Here is a 21048-nt window from a genome sequence, read left to right as displayed (position 1 = left end):
ATTTGTTGCATTTCTTGGTGCTTCTGTTTAGTTTGAGCAGTAATCCTTCTGAATTCCAAGTCTATTTTCATTTTTTCTAGTTCAAGGACTTGAGGACTTAATGTGGGACATGTTATAGGCCCAGTAGGTACAGCTGGTAAGGCAGGTATAGGAGCAGGGGAGACAGTTTCGTTAGCCTCTCCTTCCTCTTCAGCCTCTTCGTCACTATGGTCAGAATTACGATTTAGATCAACACCAGCACTGTTATCTACATCTGCTGGAGAAGTTGGTTCCTCTGAACCAGTACCCAGACTTTGCTTTCCAGCAATCTCGCTATCAGTTCTAACTTCTTGCCTCTTACAGAAAGATTCTCTTGCCTACAGAGAGCTCGTAAACTCTCAGTATTTTCACCTGACAAGGATTCTCGATTGTAAGCTTCCATAGTAGACATGTTTTTGAAAGTTGCTTTTTAGTGCTAAGCTTTGTGGTTAGTTATCCTAAAGTGTCGAAAAGCACTCTAAACTGTATACTCGATACAAATCCCACCGCTGTACACCAGTGTTAGGCGGAAACCTGTGCAGTTCCCTCTGGGACCACTGCAAAAGATTTAGGACTACAGGTGTTTGGCAGTAAACCCACTTGGTAGCAGTCTGTACCACACAGATTCACTTGGTAGCTGTGGCTGAGCAGTCAGACTTCCCTCAAGAAGAGTTAGGCAATATGTGGAGTATACACAACAGGGCAATTCACACAGTAGAACAAGCACACACGGAACAAGGCTTCGGTGTAAAGATATAAAGGTATTTATTTATAACAACACATCTATAGAAAACACTCTGGCACTAATACGGCAAACAACTTCAATCACAATTACTATACGAAGAAAAAGATCAATCCCCTAATAATAGTTCGACAAGTCTAGGTTCACCGGCATCACTTATTTGCAGACAGAGGTGTATGCTTTAACCTAGATGGCACTCTAGTATTCATTAGGACGGGAGAGAAAAATAAGGCAGGTTATGAAATCAACTCAGTACCAATACTTTACGGACAAATGCAAGGCAAGTAAGGCAGGGTCTACTGCAGATCACAAAGTTCAGAGGCCAGGCCCACTCGGAGAGAGGCAAGGCGATATGTCCCAAAAAGTGTCTCAGTGGAAATGCGCTTCGAGTCTTTATCGCAAATTGTTATGGAAGATTGGACCAGTTCAGAACAACACGTTAAAGAAAGCTTGGAGGCGACCCAATGGAAAGGCGAGGATTAAGACACCTCACTCTATCCGGCAGAAAGGGAAGCCAGGCGGACACGGTACCTTGTTTGTGGAGAGACAGCTCCGGCGGGGGCAGTTGTTCCTGGTGGTGGATGCACGTCGGGTCTTTGCCAAGAGTAGAGATGATCTCGTCGTCGAAGAAAAGTGAAGTCCGGTGCACCACGGGAAGAGACCAGCGGCGGAGTGCTCCGTCACAAGGCACCACCTTTTTGTCGCGGTACAGGGGTAGTGGCTATCCGGTTGCTGAGGTGCTCTGCACGGGCAATTCGACCACTGCGTCCTGGAGCAAAGAAAAAGCAAAGGGGACTGGTTGTTCCCACCAGTCAGGGGAAGAGACTCTCCGGCAGGGAGATCTCCTGTCGTCGGGAAGTGGTGAGTCGGTTCCGCAGGGCTCCACCGGAGGTGTCGTCGTTGCAGGTCGGCTCAGCTTTACCCTCGTCGGATTGTTAGGTCCTGCGGCGACTTCTGAAGATCCAGTCCCAAAAGCCCTGCTTTTATGCAGAGAACCCCCATTCATTCAGCCTAGCTGTCAATCAAAACACGCTAAGTGGTGAGCGGGGTGGCTCACCACTTGGGCCAATCACACCAGAGTGCGACCGGAGTTGGCAAGGCAACTCGGTCCAGGGTGCCTAAACCCCCTCCTTTGGTTTAGGAGTCACAGAGACGAACACAGACGCCATTTAACAAACCGAGTTCTGGCAGAAAATACCTACCGATAGACTTATTTAAGATAAGTAAATCGGTGGTATGTTAGAGATTAACGAGAGAAAAAGTATTAATCTCCAACAATGGGAAGAATCCCATAGGGTTATATTCGGGGTTGAATATAACAAGTAGTTTCCACTGCCACCAGCCAAAACTTGACGAGGGGGGACGGGACAGTGCCCCCTCGAATAACAGACCCAGGAATAATCGAATTACCCCTACTAGTATGTCCACAATAGGATGGTTTGTACTAGTTCTGTTAGTAAATTTAGGTCTAGTAAAGCCAATGGTGACTTTACATGCCCGGGGAGACAGTAGTCAGTCCCCGGGTATGGAGTCTATGAGGGAGGTCCGCTAGGACGCCCCAGTGCTACGGCACGGAGGGTGCGTTGTAACACACATAGTAAAACATATGAGACCCTATAGAGTAAAAGACCCCATAGCCCATAGAACACATGGACATTCAAAGGAATTACACACATTCATGTCCAAGAGTGGGAGAAAAAGAGTCTCACTCTTGGCAGGATGGAAAAAACAAACTCCAGAAATCCAGCAAAGCTGCTGGGGGACTCACTAGGTTAGGAAATTCAGCCTAAACAGAGAATTCTCCTTAACAGTGGGTCAGGACATCCCACAATACCCAGGATGCAGAAGACTATTTTGTGGAAATGGGCAGAGGAGAGGGATCTTTAACAAGAGATAGGAGTAAGGCAGTCACAGTTTTGTGACAAGTAGTCCTGGGAGAACCAGCCTGCTTGTGAACTGCTAGTAATAACAGACAACAACGGAATCATTTGGATGATTCATAAAACCCACAAACATCTTGTGTTGGGATCACATGAACAGGCACAAAAATATTGTTTTGAGCATAGAGTGGACAGCAGATTTTTTTTTAAAGGATGTAATGTTCAATTCCTGTATGGTTCTACCCTCTAGAACCCTAAACAATATTAATTCACTGAGGGCTGTGGTCGCTGTGCCTAGAGCGCATTATGGCCATGCAAAGGAACTGACAATTATATTTGCAGAAAGAGGCTTAAGAGCATTAAATGGGTGATTAGATAGGAACAGTCCCGCTAAAACTACTTTTGTTATTGAGAATAAAGCAAGCCAAATTGACTATTGTTTAGTCAGTGTACATCACTGGCATTTATTTAAATCATTAGAGGTGTTTGAATGCTCAGAAAGTGACCACAATGCCCTTTCGATTAGTATGAATTATGATATGGGTAACATGCAGTCTATGCCCCAGATATTATTAAAACTAATAATGCTTGAACCATTAAATGGGATCTAATATGTAACGACTACTTAAGGAGTGAGGTTGTGGGGGCAATACATTTGTTGTTACCCATGTCTCTAAATTTTGTTCTTTCTGAACGACATGAGTTACATTTTTATGATGAACTTGTAAACACTATTCGTCCATTTTGTATACAACCAATGCTGAGCCGAAAGGTCAAATAAGGAGAATAGCAAAGCTGGTTTGATAATGATTGCAGAGTGGCTAAAAGCAAGCTATTATTAGCAATTAAATCTGAATTGGTAACGGTAAAGTAAGTTGGACTATGGTCAAACAAATGAGATCTGATTATAAGGCTGTAGTTAAGGCAAAAAAGGAGGTGGTAATAGAAGAAAGGCGGGAGAGCCTGCAGATACCGGTTGCAGAGCATTATCAAAATATTATTATCTTGCATAGTGACTCACACTTACATAATAGCCACATTATGGTTATTGCAGAATTTGTCTGGTATGAGCATTTTAGTAATCTGTAAAATTCAACTCCAAATTATACTTTTCTATTGCTCAATGTGGATCCCAAAGGTTTTTGTTCTGATTCTCCCCTTTCTATCTCGTTAAAGGGGATGTCTTCAGCTTTAAATGCACTCAAAAATAAAAACACCTGGCCCACCTGGCCCAGACAGTCTTCCGATCGATCTTTTTAAAGCTGACTCTTCCTTCTGGGCTCCTTTGTTACAAAATAATTTTAACGGGGTAAATACATTTCATTCACCTCCGACATCATGGAGGGCGGCCACGATTGTGCCAATATTTAAAGAAGGTGACCGAATGATACCTCAGACTATAGACTGATCTCGTTGTTAGACTGTCTTGGAAAAGTATATGCCAAAGTCCTTGTCAATTGTCTCTCAGAATGTATCTATACTTTTAATTTGCTTCATCATACCCAAGCAGTGTTTTGTAGAGGCATAAGCACTGTTGAACAGGCCTTGCGTTGTCTTTGCTCATTCAGATCTATGTTGGACAAAAGGTGTTTATCGATCTACAGGCAGCATTTCATAATATTGAAAGGCATCTTTTATGGGACACCTTATATGCATTAGGACTACCTTCACAGTCATGTGTATTCAGGCATTATACACTGACAACAGTGCGACAGTGGGGTGGGGACAACAAGGGGAGATAACTAATGCATTTTGTGTGACCAAAGGGGTACGACAGGGGTGCGTTATGGCCCCCTAATCATTTACTCATTTTATTGGTAACATTGCTAGGTTGCTTTTGCAACAGAAAAAGTTGATGCACCCTTAATTGGCAATGAAAATATCAATATATTATATTATTAACATTCAACATATTATATTATTATTCGTGGATGACGCAGTATTGTTGTCAATATCCCCCCTCCCTTTGATGAATTTATATTATCATGTAAAGAAAAACTGTTATTAATGCATCCAAAACTAAAGTTATGTCTTGCTTTAGAAAGCCACTCCCATCGGTAGACATTGAGTTGGATGGTCAAAAGATTGAGAACGTGGAATTTTACGACTACCTGAGGGGTCTGCTTTGATAGAGCAGGCTTGTGGAACACACAGATCTAAAAATGTAATCAAATGCTGAATAGGAATATTGGTGCTTTGCTTGGTTTCTCAAAATGATTTGGCAGCGTGGCTGTTGAACCTTCATTGGTGGTCTACAGCGCACAAACCCTTTCAGGTACTATTTATACAGCCAAGCCTTGGGCCGGATGTGGGATGACTGCTCTTAAGGTGAGTGTAAATACATTTTTTATTAAACTTGAAGATTTACGACTAGGAACCCAGCAGTCAATCTAGAATTGGGGCAACTGTGTATTGTCTGCAATGCCCAATTGAAGCCAGTCCTATTGTGGATGACATTGTGGACAATTGAGGTTGTATATGAATGCAATGTTAGATGTGTTGGATAATAATCACTCCAAACCTCTGGAGTGGTTCAAACATGTAAAAACGGTTATAATGCTGATTGGATTAGCGCTGCCTGGTATATACCTGAGAACTTGAATCCAAATAGTCTGCAAGTTGCTAAATCTGTATACTGGGAATGGGCAGTGCTCATATGGTCATATGGCCACAAAGCTCAAAAATCGAGGAGCGGTTAAATGTAAAAATAGGCTTTTGATCTTTAGAATTCTTTCAGCAGGAAAAGAGCCCAAAGTATGTTGTCTGGCCAGCAATGTTTTTTTTAGAACAGTGCAAAGGAATACGAGAGTAAGTAGCTGCAGTTGTCCCAATCAAAGAATGTGTTACACCATGGGCCTCCCATGGCAATAAGGCTGCTACTCAATCCAATAGAACCATTGCATTCCACAGACAGGGGGCTCGGTGGACGAGACCCCATCACCAGGATCAGGCGTAACATCATGTATAAGTGTTAATCCTGGGTCTGTCTCAGACAGGTAGTTTATTTATTTTTTATTTTTTTTACATAAACCTTTACAATTGTATTACACACAAAGATGTTTATAAGAAATGCACATTGATTTCACATAAATAATACATCATCTCAATATTAAAATTCTCAAATTAATATAAGATAAAACAGAACAGGTACATACATAGACAATCTAATACATTCCGTCTGAGTTCAAATTTATATTCCAGGTCTGAATAAGTGATGAAGTAATAACATATAGTGGTAGAAGACAGAGAACTACAATTTCAGTATTTACAAATGTACACCTTCAGTATAGCGAAAATACTTTGTCTATTACAATACTAAAAACACACATATCCTACAATATCTAAAACATCAACACATTCAAAAACATATAAAATACATCAAATACAACACAATACGAAATACGCATGATAGATAAGATGATTTGAAATAAAAATGACACTTCAATCCTACGGTTATAGTTATCACTACACCTTTATAGCAGCAATTTTATGTATGCTCTTAACCGAAGAGCGAGGACCATTTTGTTTTCTCTAAGCACAAGATCTTCTCATAGAACATACGGTTTTGATCAGTCAAGTATTCCCTCAGATACAAACATATGGACCGATTGAAATATTACTCAGATTTATATATGTATAGCTCTTTGAGCTTTTTATCAATTACGACCAATAAAGGTATCAGGGCAAGGACCAGTGTTTAACTGCCCCCCAACCCCACATACACCTGGACCATAGGCTTTCTCTTGACAACATAGAGTCATTAATGAAATATTATGGAATAAGGTCATCCGAACACATTCAAAATGAATGCAGTAAATTACCAGATGTTTTAAACTTTTGTAATCTATATTTTTAAGACATAGACAACACTTTTCATCGTCACTGCCTAAATCATTCTTATGCCATGATAAAATACATTCCTTGGTTAAAAATGTATTTCATTTAAATCGCATGTATATCATTATCTTTTTCTCACATGGGAATCTTATTAAATATAGGGCACGGTCACCACGTTTCCTATTACCCTTCACGTATTCAGTGTAGGATTTATAAGAAGAATTCTTGTCTGTTAGCTTGCACCAATCAAGATCCTTCAATTTCCTCTTTGTCCCCGGTAGATCCTTCAATTTCCTCTCTGTCCCCGGTAGTAAGGAACATAGTTCAACAATAGGCACATTAATCTCCACTATGATATGGTTAATTTTTTCTGCAAACTTCATTAAAGATGAGGGATTACCAGCAGATAGCATTAGAGACAGGTCTTCATATAAAGAGTTCCTTGGAGGATTCAGTATCTTTACATAATTCGATAATAAGCGCCACTGCCATTTAGAAGAGAGGGAAGATATGTTAAGTTTGTGGCATACGATGGAATTTGGTATGGAGGAAGCGAGCCCCAAAGTACAAAGTATACTTCCATATATTACCGTGTATGGCATCCAATATGTGCTCTATGTTCATTAAACACATATCTAATCCACATAGTAGAATCGCTTCAACCTTTAACTGATAGTATTGGATAAGCGGAAGCAAAGAAAATTTACAATATTTATGGTAAATGAGGGGGATACATTTTGTGTTCAATTGGTGTCACTAAGGTTATAGCCCAAGTATCGAAGCGTGGGAGTTTGAAAAATGTAAATATCAGCAAGGGTCCATGTGTATTTGCAGAGTTTCCTTTTACGATTCATAAAAATAACAATATGTGACTTTGAAGGATTGGGAAGCAGATTGCACGTGTTAGCCTATGTTAAAAACAATTTCAATTCATTCTGTAACCCGAACGGAGTGCGATCAAAATAGATGACATCATCCGCAAAGGCCATCCAATTAATCTTCAGATTGCCCAAGCGGACAGGGTAGATGTTATTATCCTTCCATAAACCATCCATGTCACAGAGATATAGATTAAATAACACAGCAGCCAAGTTACAACCGTGTACTAGTCAGTATAGGGTCAGTAACTGAGCCTTCTGAAGTAAGCCGCAACCTGTAATTGGTATTAGAATGGAGCAACACAATGATGGCAATCAGATATGCCGGAATTCCTAAAATACACATTTTTTTCCATAACAGATTTCTTATGACTCTGTCGAATACAGCAGTAATATCTAGTGCTGCCATATAGACAGGGCCAGATTGAGTTTGTTTTGTCATTTGTATAATATGTGCCAATATGGTGACATTTAGGGGACAACCCATATTCTTACGGAACCCCACCTGATAACATGAAGACGTCATTTTGTACAATATATCTCTAGACCCTCCAAGATTAGACAAGCAAATACTTTGGAGGAAGCGTCCATAAGGGCTATGGGCCGATAATTATCTGGATCCTTGGGGTTACCTTTCTTGTAGACAGGTATTATAAGTGCAGAGCACCAGGAAGAATGAATAGATTTTGATTTGTAAATATGATCAAATTTGAGCTTACGGATAGATGCCCATAGGTCAGGGTAAGTTTTTAGAGCCCACGGCCGGATACCATCTGGGCCTGCGGATTTAGAATTTTTAAGCTGCATTATAGTCCATTTGACATCTGACTCAGACCATAGTGACACATATTGAATAGAGCTTGCCAAATTTACATATAGGATGTTCTGATGGCAGTTCAGGATCTGATATTTCGCAAAGATAAATTTAGACCAAACATCCACAGATTTAGAGGATTCAGAGTGCCTAGGCACATCGCCAGTAATGGTTTGCAAAACTGCCCACATTTCTCTAGATTCATGATTAATTAAATGATGCATAATACATTGGTTATCACTAACATACAAATCGATTTTTAGTGATATGATCTTGTTTTTGTATTGTTGACATATTAGTCATTTCTGTCTAAGATAGTCTAAATGTGTATAAGCATATTTCTTAGCCTGCCTAATCAGAGTATATTTCTCCCTTTTAGCTTGAGCCAAGCCCACGTGGTAAAGATGGACATGAGGCACCACAAGGACATTGTGAGATTTTGAAACCATACGTTGGTTCAGACACGTCTTAATAATAGCAACATTGCGTTCCTCAATTTGAGTGCCATTACTACAGGTAACTACGCCATAACTTATAAAGCGCTTATTAAGGCGGATAGCACACGCCAACATTTTACACAAATTGGGTGATCACCTCAGAGAGAGTAAGTGACAATCAAATTCCGTCAGAACAAGGTTCCACTTCCCAGTAAGTGGGTGTCGTTCTCATCACTAATTCAATCAACATATGGTCCCCTATACCTGGATTAGAAATGGTCACCGGTTCACAGGTCTGAAAGGCCAATGTGGATACAAATAAATAATCAATGTATGACCAGGCATGCCCTCTAGCCCATGTATAGTCATAGCCATTCGTGGGTGAGTCGACAAGTTGTAGGTCCCATTTGTTAAAATAGTTTACCCAGATCTGACCTTTTGTTTGCGTACCGTGAGAACTACAACAGTCATCATAGCTATTGCAAGCATCGATACCACCACAATTCGTATCAAGGTCACCAGCTATCAGGATTTTATATGTGGTATATCTTATTACTGCATCTTCAAGTATACAGTATACAGTCCAATTTAATTAGCATCTCCAGTTGTGAATGCTTTGAGGGGTTCCAATACACACATATAACAAGAAATGGTTCCTCAGGCTCATTATGCAATATGAGTTCAACAGCCAATAAATCATTGTTACCATACATGATTTTAGAGGATGCTCTAATATCATTATTAACCAATATAGCGACGCCCCGAGAGGGTCTACCCAACACTCCTTTAAATGCAGGAGGGTCATTTGTGACAAACCCCTCTACAAAGACGGTTCAGCCTGTGGTGGCATCCCTATCAACCACGTGCAAAGATTCCATAGACCACAGGCATTCCAGGAAATCAGATTAAGCACTTGATTGCTACCAGATTTATAGAGGCTTTTTGTTTTTCTGTCGCATTATGCATCAAAGGTTCCAACCATGTGAGCTCTTTGATTGCGGCTGCAAAAGCTACAAGTTGCTTCATAATGTCCTCATTACTACCTGGTGGTAGCACACCCTGTGTAATAACAACTGGGGTATGAGTATGTGGGGGTTCAGTTTCAACAAATATATGTGCCTCCTCATGATATGATATGATAGGATATGATATGGCATTTATAACAAGCCTATACACAGGTGTTTCAAGGTGCGACAAGGAACAGAGGAAAGACAGACAACGATCCTACTAAGCCAGATGTCATTCAGATCGTGCAAGTGCTGAGATTTGAGAAATAAAAGAGATTAAATGAGATTTAAATATAAAAGGCGTAATGCCTATAATGGCTAGGTCGAAACGTTGCTCCCAGATCAATTTCATAATGATATGGGAGTGCAGATGGCAAATCATGCGATTGTTTTTACAGTTTAGTAATATTATCCTATCAATGTCCTCTGATACCAACGTTGTAAGAGGAGGTATAGATTTTAAGGCCTTTAACAAAAATGTCCTATTCAAACTAGATCTTCCATTTACCTCAGGATCGCTCTCCAAGCCCATGATAAGAGGAAGATCCAAAGTCAATGAAAGACTAGACCAAGTTTCTTCCTGTTCTTTAAAAATAGGGCAGCTCACAGGATTCAGAGATTTGTTAAGGTTGGGGTCTGTTATAGACTTGCCACTATCAAACGTCGGTGGAGGAGGGACAGGGAGACTTATGGGAATATTAGAAGAATCAGTACCCTGCAAGATCTCAACAGCCGCAACTGTTCATATTCCAGAAGCACATTGTCTTCCTGGATTCACTATCCCATTAGTAATCAGACTGCACTTTAAGGTAGGTTGCTTTAAGTGGTCATCCTGAAGGGACAAATTACAGGTGATGGCTTGATCTTTACTCAAGGGGGTCATGCAACTGTTACTTACACCAGTTATGTTTGCATTATCACTTTTTTTCATGCTGTCACCCGTCCTACAGCATTGTTTACTTCCCACAACTGGATAATAGTTCACTAATTCGCTTTGTCTTGGTCGCTCAGAAAATGCTGTTGAGCAAGGAGTCATGTACTAGGGGCAGTTTTAAGTTATGCGACACATTTCCGTTCGGGGTACCTATGATCTTATTGTTAGAAACTTTGTCGCCAACAGACTTAGCAGAATTGAATAGGTTTTTGTGAGAGTCCTTTTTCAATATCTAAAAAAGATTTACTCTCATCATTGAGTTGTTGAAGATCAAGAATGACGTCTTTGTTAGATAAGTTAGCTATATTTTTGATATTAGCATTATGTTTAACAATTTTTTTTAATGGAAGATTTTTTGTTTTTTTCTGCAGCTTGCTGCACTTTTTTTCTATAGAGTCACCTTTTTCTGCTCTTAGAGCCAGGCGCTTCTCTCTACGAAATCAGCAGACTCATGGCACTCTGAATCAGTTGGTTCAGTACATGTTTCTTCCACGAGGACCTCATTTTTTTCCTCAGCGTCAAATCCGTGAGGGCAGAGGGACTACTGGGGCCTTCATTAGACTTTAGAGCCTTAGCCATAGATGGATTAATTGAATCAGATGGTGGCTTCAACTGCGACACTTGATGGTGCAGCAAGATTTGTAATTTAGCTTCTATCTTATCATATGTGTCTACAACAATTTGTAGTAGCTTGCTCTCATTCTTGATAGTATTAGGCTTGCTATTCTGACAACCTGTGGCTGCAATGTCAGCATACGATCTGTCCCCGGTATCCGAGCCGGAAATGGCATCACCTGTCTGTGTATTCTTTGGACACATTTTAGAACCCCCTTTTGCAGCCAATACCAAGGCCGCCATTGTGTCATACGCAAAGAAGAACCCTTCAAGTTTGTTATGTTTGCCTACAGTATGTGCAAGTGCTAGTTTCATTTCCCTGCTTTCCCAGTGTGTTTGTTCATGATCCTTGTCTAAAAAATTAAGGATCTGTGTGAGAACAGGAAAGGGATAATTATCAATAATACTGTTCTCGGGAAATTCAGGAGATGAACTCGATGGACCTTGTGGATCACTACCCATACCTTCAGTGTTTACATGATTTTCTTCAAATATTGTCATCAAGGTTCTTTTACCAGCCTCCGAAGTGAAGTCATTACTTTTGTTAGCATAAGGTGGAGAACTAAAAGGACGTTGGTAATTAGTTTGATGTGCATGATTTGCTGCTTACCAACTAGCTGGGTGTTGTGGAACAAAAATAAATTCTCTACTCCCCTACGTTTTAGTGAAGCCGGGGTGGGAGAACCCAATGATAATCGAATTTGTTTACCAAGCTCAGCCTCTATCGCAGGAACAAGCATAGAAGTATCAGAAATGTGGTTGGTAAATTTCTCGTTGTATTTCAGAATTCTTTCATTAGCTTTAGAAGGATAGTACCATGAGAAGGAGTCAGGGCTGCAATCATACAGACATCAATATCATTAATTTCATCCAAGCCGAAGCTTAAAGGTAAAGCATGAGCAGATTGATGAACAAGAGCAGAATGCGCTCCCAGACCCATTACAGCGTGCCTAATTGCTGACCAGGGTCTCACCCTTCCAAACTGGCTATCGTACAAGTCAATAATTTGAGGAACCTTGTCACCTATTCCTCAGCAATGGAGGCCTGCTGTGTGGGTACCGACATAGTTATATCTGGCGACACATCATAAGGTTTCTTTAGTTTCCTCCCACTGCGTAATCCTTTCACCATCCTAAACTGTGATACTGTAAGAATATATAAGAGGCTACAGATTCTCCTTCAAAATCACATGTATCACAACAAGAAGAAAAAAAAGAAGGAAGAAAGACAAAGGAAAGGAAAAAAATCTCAAAATATGGCATATGCCTTCACACGTAGCCACTGAGGCACAGTTGCTGTATCCAACTAGGCAGAGTTCAATTCAACAGTATAAGTGCACAATGTATAACTAATGTTGAGGAATAGACCGCCATATTGTGGAAGTCATGAACAGTTGTTTTCCTTCAAAAGCACCAAACTCGTTGAGCACCGCCACAAGCACAACTCTGTATAAACTTGGTAACTGAACAACAAAACTTTTCAAGAAAAAAAAAGATATACAGAGAGGGATTTGACTAAATTCAAATGCCATTCAATAAGTCTGGACTGCTATATGTCACACTAGAGGAGACGCATTGAGCCAGCCACAAAATCCACGTTCAGCAACAATTTGCATATAAAACAAATGCAGCATTTAGGTGGGTTGGAGCGATAAAAAAATCAACAACTCACTTTAAATTTAGAACAGCGTCTTCCTTAGCAAAATGTACGCGGGCACAACAATAATGAAATAAAAAGCACATTTAAGTAAACTGAAGCGCCCCCGCACAACCGAACAGCCAAACAGCTTACACTTGCGGTCACGTGGGTGCGCACGGGTGCGTGTGCATGCTGCAGTTGTGGGCTTGCAGGGGTGGTGGCCAAACATAGCAGTAGAGATGCTGGAGAATGCTAGGAGAAAAGAGAACGTACAGATATAAGCGTTGGAGTACGTTGAGTGGGGTATTATCAAAGTCCCAACAAAGTCCAACAACAAAATCCAAAGGCACTAAAGATAAAGGTAAATAATTACTTAATTGTGCCAAATCCAAACGTGTCGCTGCATGTAGACACAGGGAAAACTTCCACTTGGCGACGACGGCGTCCCAGCAAAGCACAAAGTCCAATAATCCAGGATAAGCAAGATGTGCAGTCAAACAGCTTACACTACCGGTCACTTGGGTGCGCGCGTAAGTGCGCGTGCATGTCGCAGTTGTAGGCTTGCTGGAGGGGGTGTTGGGGCCAAACAGAGCAGTAGAGACACGCTGGAGAATGTTAATTGTGCCAAATCCGAATGTGTCACCGCATGTAGATACAGGGAAACTTCCACTTGGCGACGACGGCGTCGCAGCACTGAGTCCAATAATCCAGGAGACGCAAGATGTGCAGCTGAACAGCTTACACTTGCAGTAGTGAACATCTTCAATACTAGTATCCTCAGTCTGCAATTAGTTTGCTGCTCTGTATTTGTTTTACGTGGCCTATAAATGGTAGTACTACCCCCCAGGAAGGTGTTGTTAAACATAGAACGAATATCTCTAAGAGGAACATTTTGCTTTGATCGATTAACCCTTAGACTCCTTTTGCTCCAATTTTTCTTAGAAGCATCTCTACAATCTGAGATGCAATCAATGGGACCCAGTGCATCAGTTCTTTTATTACCAATATTCTTACTCGTCATATCATCAATATTATTGGTGGGATCGGATTCAACCACAGAATTAGTCAGACGCATACTCTCATCTATGAATACCACCCTTTAAGAGGTCTTTTTCTTGGACTTTGTACCTTTCTTAACATTGGGGGTAGAGCCCTCATGTGAAATGAGTCCCGATGTTCCAGTACAACAGGCCACCACTGCTCGACTTCCACTACCATCTCTGTCTGTATCATATTAACCTCCAGACTAGAGGGGCTGCTCCCACGAATAGTAGCAGCCTCCTCGCCCGGATTATCTGTAATAAGTGCGACCTCATCCCGCAATTGGCTTACTGCTGACCCAACCACGTTGTCTTCTTCTACAAGTATTTCAACGGAAAGATCTTGCCGGCAGGCTACATTTTTCAGTAGTCTATTAGGTTTAATTAGCATCATTATTTTCTCCACCCGTGCAGTATGTGCGTTCGTGGTGTTACTTATAGCCTTGCATTTCTCAATCAAAAGCGTGAGTAAATTCTCAAGTGCTTACAATGGAGTATACAATTAATTTGAATCAGGGCATACATTAGAAACATCTCCAGTTGAAACCTTATTAAATAGCACATCAGGCCCCTCAATCACACCATTTGAGGGGTGAGCAGTATCATTACAAAATATAGTGGAGTCCTCAGTTGTAACAGCAAATCATTGCCATTCAAAGGTGGAACAGCATGCATAGATAATAAAGTGATAGTAGGATCTGGCGTAGAATTAAGTGGAGAAGATTCAAATGTCCCGGTCATGCCAATATCAAGCGGAACAACCATGTTACCAAGTGTAAGCGCTTCAATCTGAGTGGAAGCTTGGTCTTAGTCTGGTCCGAACAAGTCTGTTCATGGTTAGGCTACTCGGTTAAATATTTAACCACAGTTTCAATTAGTTTTGAGCCCAAACAGCCATGCGGTGTGTTAAGGTGAGTCTCCAGCTGAGTGTGCAAAGTAAGTTCTTTCGGCGGCTCAGTGGCAAAAAAAACTAATAATTTTAGATGGCTCAAAACTAAGCGAGTTTGGTGTCTTCATTATTTATAGTGGGCACGTCTTACTCTGCCTGAAGTCATAATTGTGAATGGGGGCAACCCTCACCAGCAAAATCGTAGTAATGTTTTCCAACAAAGGGCACTGTTACAATGATTCCAATTAGAATCCGTGGCAGTGATGGACGATACTGCCTTTGCTTGCACCCCACCTGCAGACGGCGTGATGGTGACGTGCTCTGCGAACGATGCGTACGAGGCGCGCATGTCGCTATCGCGTTCTTGCTTGACATTTCCGCGTCCCAGGGGTGATTTAAATACTTGCCAAGGGGCTCAAAGGGCAGCAAACTGGCCAACAGTCACTGCTTGGCCTTCTGGAACTGGTAGTCCTCAGAGCAGAGTCTTCTACACAGTGATTACAAACAATAGCCAGCAAAAGTGTAAAGCAGCGCTTCAGCATCCCAGGGGTTATTTAAATAGTTGCAAAGTGGCTCAAAGGGCGGCAAACTGTCCAACAGTCACTGCATAGCCTTCTGGAACTGGGAATCCTGGGAGCAGCATCTTCTACACAGTGAGTATAAACAATAACTAGCAAAAGTGGAAAGCCTAAGTGTCCGGGTATCCTCCAGTTCCCGAGGAACTGGAAGCACCAGGGAAGCGCTAAATGCCCAATGTGTAGTTGCACCAAGGAAGAGGTTTTTCATTGTATGCTTTTTTGTCACCAGTTGAAATACTTATGTCGAAAATGGCTCTTAAGATTGTTTAAGACAAATAGCATTGATACGATACTTGGGGCGACAGACTTCTGTAAAACTGCCAATGATGCCTCTCGGGTTTACTCAATTTCGAGTTACCTTCTAAGGCTTGGAGACCTGTAAGCATGAGCTGAGGTCTGGCACACCCAAACCTGTGAGCCCAGGCTGTGGGCACACTAAATGCAGCTCACTACTCTTAGTTGTCTAGAGCTCATTCTTATCCCAACCATTGGGGCCAGCATCTCACATATTTAGCAGTGAACACCTCTCTCAAGCCATCTATTCTTTCGGTGCTGAGCCCCATAGAATACAGTGGAGTCCCACGATAAATGTGGTCCCCAATTTTACACATAGATCCCCCAACTTTTCATTCTCATGCCTTGTTGAGCGTCTTGTCTATACCTCCCCGCCCGACCTCTACTGAATGTTCCATCATACCCCTCCTTTGCCTCTCTGACAGGCAAAAGCCCTTCTGACGCCATAACCTTTGGCAGGAGGCGCTATAAAAATGCAGGGCAACGTAACATATTTCAGCCTGCAACATAGGAATACAGTAGCATGCATGGTGCTTATGGTACTGTCTTGAATGATGTATGATCGATAACATGCACGTGCACATTCAGGTGACAAAGAAGGTATAAATCACTGCATATTCATTTTGCACACGGATTTCCCATCAGTCTCCCTTCTATCTTCCACCCCTATTTTGACTCCTCCCCTGAGCCATAGTGTCAATGACTCACGCCTCTTGAGCAGTCTCCTCCAATAAGCGTCCCTCTGCTTTCATGTATGAAATCAGAAAAGCTTCTCACTATGCAACAGGCATCGTTATTGGCATTGTCAATGCTTTTTCTACGAGTGAACTAGCAGCAAAATGTTAGTAAAAGAGATGACTCTTACTTATACCTGAAAAATATATAGATTTGTTTGTTCTTATCATGTGTGTAGTGTGCCTAACTCGTATTTTTCGTGCAAATTACTTGATCTCCCTCGGGGCTAATATGAGGCATACCTCGATGGAAGAAATGTGACACAAAACACAGTAATACCCCCAACACATGCCAAAAGCGAAAGACTGTGATTAGGGGCGGCTTTAACCAGTGTACAATCACGCATTCGGTGATTTTCCCTGTGGATCTGTAGCAATCCACGGCGCTATTGATTCTGACCTTTGAAGTGACTCAACAGCTCCGCTTTCAAATCAATCCGCAACCTGTTATTTGGGCTAATGCGTGGATAATAGAAATACTCCGACGCATTTCATTTGACGCGGCCCTAATGCTGCGATAATAAGCAGGTTCGGCTTCCAGATTTGGAGCGGTCACACATTATCCCCAACATTTAGACAGGAGCGCGGCGGGTGGGGGGGGGGGGGTAGGCGGGAAGGGACTTGACGGTTAAACGCACCTCACTGCTACGGATACTAATGCTCTGTTTGAAGTATGCGAGCCGCTGATGAGGCAAGATTGTGTGGTCAAAATGATCACGTTTCTAAAAGCGATTACCGAGTCGTTGGAACCAACAGACCGTGCTGCGACTCGTACTTTCACGAACGGCTGTGTGTGCCCGGCTTTTTCAAAGGACGGTCCGAAGTTTGTCATGATATGTGCTGGCCTTGTAGATGTAGAAAGACTGGCCTTCTGCGGACTTGCATAAACAAAGCTGGCCCTTCGCTAGAGTCGCGGTAATCGCACGAGAGAGCAAACAGCTTGTTTCTGATCCAAGACAAGCCTGCCTGCTACTACATGCATATTTCTCAATACGTTGTTATGAGCGCTATGATTTGGGGACTGCCACCATATATATATAAACATGTATTTGCTAAACGCCTTTTAGAAGGTATCAATGATCTCTGTTCGGGCGCTGCATTGTAGAGTTGTATAATGGACAGAGGGAGGTGGGTGGAAGACAAGCCCAATCTGAATCAAACGCTTCCTCCTTAAATCTGCTTCTGCCTGATGCAGTGCCCCTACTGGGGGGGGGCGATTCCCGTCGGAAAGGATAACTCGTCATGAGGAAGTGCCTTCCTCATAACGACGGGAAATCCTTTGCGGGTGACAGAGAATCCTTCATAGGGAAAACTACTTGCACTGAAAATACGTCTGCAGTTGGAGGCCAGCTGGGGTTGAGCCATTGCTAATCAGGGGAAGTCCTTATGTGGGCTGCACCAGTCATCCATCGGTGGTATAAATCCTCAGTGGACAGCAGGACGAACGCCACTTGAGCAAGAAGCAAAATCTCTCACGCCGGGGTGAACAACCAATGGACACGGGCAACCATTCCACAGGTGGATGAATCATCACTGAGGCAAGGGTGACCCTTCCATCGGGAGGATGAAGCCTCATTAGTAAAGAGGTAATTCTTTATCGGGAGGAGGAATTCTTCATTGGGAATCAGCAATCTTCCATGGCAGAGAATGAATCCTCATCAAGGCAGAGGCAATCCTCTATCAGGAGGATAACTCCTTCATTGGGCAGGAGTAATACTTTTTCGAGTCTGGATCTTCATGGGGTAGAGGAAGCCCCTCAGTCTCAATCCTCATTTAGCTTGAAGCAACTTTCCAGTAGGAGGACTAATCCTTACTCCAGCAGATGCAGTCCTTCATGTGGAGTCAGGGTGGGTGGTACATGACAAAATGGTGCATTTGCAGAAAGATCTGCCCCCTGCCTTTCCGTCCCCTGTGATAAAATTGTGTTTTGATGCAGAAAATGTCACTTTTCATCGGTTTTTGAAATGGGTGCCTTATCATTTCAGCCAATTAGAAGGAATGAACCATTTCACTGCATTGTATGAAATGTTTGCGAGATTGAAGCAAAATAAAAGGGCAAATACAATTCCACCATAGCAGCGGAATCAGCAGGAATTCCGCTCTGCCAGAGGTCTTGCCAATTCTGCTTCGCTGACATATATTTCACCAGACCCTATTTAGGAGTATGCACCCTAATTGTGGCAAGGCAGTCCTTCAAGAGTAAGAATGCTCGTTGGGGCAGACTGTTATGATCTTCAAAAGGGGACAACCGAGGGTAAAGGAAGTCTTGAGGAAGATGCTCACAAAAGAGGCACTGATGTGAGGGGTCACAGCCTCCTGACTGGTGGCTGTGGCAACCTTTTGGATCTACAGGTGCGGGTCTCGATCTCCCGCAGAGCACCAGGAAAGTGCAAGAGGGAGCAGGAAAGAGAGTGAGTCTCTCTCAGGGTTTGGCCTCTCCCCACTGCTGGAGAATCTGTCTTCCCTGTCAGTAGCATGCACGGACAAGCACGCTGAAAAGGGACAGGGTGGACCCATTTAAAGTACCTTTCACTTTATTGGCGACCATGCAAAGGGTATGACAGCCTGCATGACCATTGTGATTGTGCTCTTTCCTGTACTCCAAATCCTGGGTCGTAATGCCAAGTCTAGTTTTATGGGTACATCGCGCTAATCCACCTCTGCCTTGTGGGGCAGGATCCCATCCCGTCTCGGCGGTTCCAGTGGTGGGGTCTCTGCCCATAGTGTTTAGGTATATTTCGTCCAAGTAAGTGAGAGGGTCACGTCTCTTGCCTTGTCACAAACCTGATACAGAGACAACCCGCATGGGAGGGATGACAATCTCATTTGTGCAATCCTTCATGTAGAGGAAGAACCATTATTGAGGAAGAAGTAATCCTTCATGAGGAGGGTAAACCTGGAGGGGCAATCCATCAATCCTTGGAATGAATTTAGGCAAGGGCAAGCCTTTATCAAAAGGAGGAAAGGATGAATCATTGGGACTGAGACAATCATTTATCAGAGGGATGAGTTATCACAGGGACAGAGACAATTCTTAAACAGGAGGATGACTCCGCACTACCACAAGAAAAATCCTTCATAAGGAGGATGAAGCTTAGCTTGGGAGACAATGTCATTCATCGAGAAGATGAACCCGCTTTCTGGTAAATGCAGTCCACTAGGAGGTAGAATCCTGGCTGGGGAAAGGACAGTCCTTAATCTTGAAGATGGACACTCCTACATCGGGAGGATGACCACTGATTGGGCATGGGTAATCCTTCAGGGGATCCTCCCGTTGGCAGGGCCTATCCTTTATCTGATTACTAATGAACTCAACTACATTCAGCATGATGTACAATTCGCAAACGCACATAGTCGTTAGTGAATTCTCTGCTATGTGGCCATGATTGCCAAAGTGTGTCTCCTGGGTCAAAGGGAAGCAATGAGAGCACATGGTAACAGTACAGATCGGTCAATTGGAATGTAATCATTTATTACAGCAGTAAACATGCAACATGCCAGGAGTGCAAATGTAATATGCTGCTCCTGAACGATGTCATTCCCACGCTGGATTGACAGGCTCATTCATACTTCTTTATCTGGTATTTTCTAAAAGCACATTTTCTTGAAACCGTGCACTGCCTAATTAACCTCCACTGCTAACGCTCCAACTGCTTTGAGCAAACAGTATCGTCGAGGTGCTGCTATCAATGGCCCAGTTGTTAAAGGCATGACTATCAAGACTCCTCATGCTTATTGGCACGCACTGTTTAACCTGCCCACAATTTAAATAGTCCGACCTTCTACCACCTTCCCCACCGTTGCGTCTCTTTCAATGGCACGTGCTTCTAATGCCCCAGGGCTGTTAATGACCCATGCAATTAATGTCGTACTTTGTTAAGAGGCCCTGCTCCTAATGCTCCAAGCTTTCAGTGCATCTGATGTTATTTCCTAGCACTGTTAACGCCCATGAATTGATACAGTTAAAGCGGTCAAGATAGTTCAGTGGAGTTAAGCCCTCATGGAAACGTGCTTTTTTTCTATTAATGATCAAGGGCCTGATTTACAAAAATGTTTTCTATTGAACTTTCCCATGTTAAAACATTTTGGTAAATCAGCCCCCAAGTGTCATTGCCTCTTTTTGTCAATGTTCCATGTACTAATGACTATGTATTAATGAACCAGCTACGAATGTCCCGTGGCTGAAAGCATCCGTGCCCGCCGGCGGCGATGGACGGGGACAGTGAATGATAAACTGGGCACTGAAAGAGCGGATAATGACAGGTGCGCTGTCACTGCTGCGGGGCTGGTGACTCACCCGATCCTGACGCCCGGGCTGCTGGTAGCCGGCGCACACCTCTCCCCTGTTGGCGCTGCTGCTGTGCTGTTCTGATCCTTCCTGGGTCCCCTTCTCACAACAGCCGCTCAGAGGAGAGATGTGCCCGACGCGGGTCCTTGCCGTGCGGCCGCCAGTGAGAGCGGGCCCGCGCTGGCTCCTGCGAGCCAGATACCAGGGAGAAGTGTGGCTGCGAGCGCCGGAGCGACCTCTGTCCGCCAGGAGCCTGGTGCTGAAAGCGGAGCCCCGCCCCCGCCCACGTCCACGCCGCCCAGCATCACTCCCGCCCCCTTGTAGCGTAGACCTGTAACCATGGCGACGTTGCGTCACTAACCTGCCGTCTCCCCTCTCGCCTAGTGACGTCGCTCCAATATTTCTCTGCCCCTGCCTTCGGACGT

General features: G+C 43.0%; 1 protein-coding gene across 1 annotated transcript in view; it reads right to left on the bottom strand.

Moving 5' to 3' along the window:
- TENT5D (terminal nucleotidyltransferase 5D) overlaps positions 1-20757 on the bottom strand; it is a 340303-nt gene extending 319546 nt beyond the window's left edge. The window contains 1 exon segment of the mRNA XM_069612908.1: positions 20633-20757. The gene's annotated coding sequence lies outside the window, so the exon portion shown is untranslated.
- Positions 20758-21048: the final 291 nt, after the last annotated feature.

Source organism: Ambystoma mexicanum, chromosome 5p, assembly GCF_040938575.1.
Source record: "Ambystoma mexicanum isolate Mex_15411 chromosome 5p, UKY_AmexF1_1, whole genome shotgun sequence".
NCBI classification, from domain to species: domain Eukaryota; kingdom Metazoa; phylum Chordata; class Amphibia; order Caudata; family Ambystomatidae; genus Ambystoma; species Ambystoma mexicanum.
This window is presented reverse-complemented; position numbering and strand designations above follow the sequence as displayed.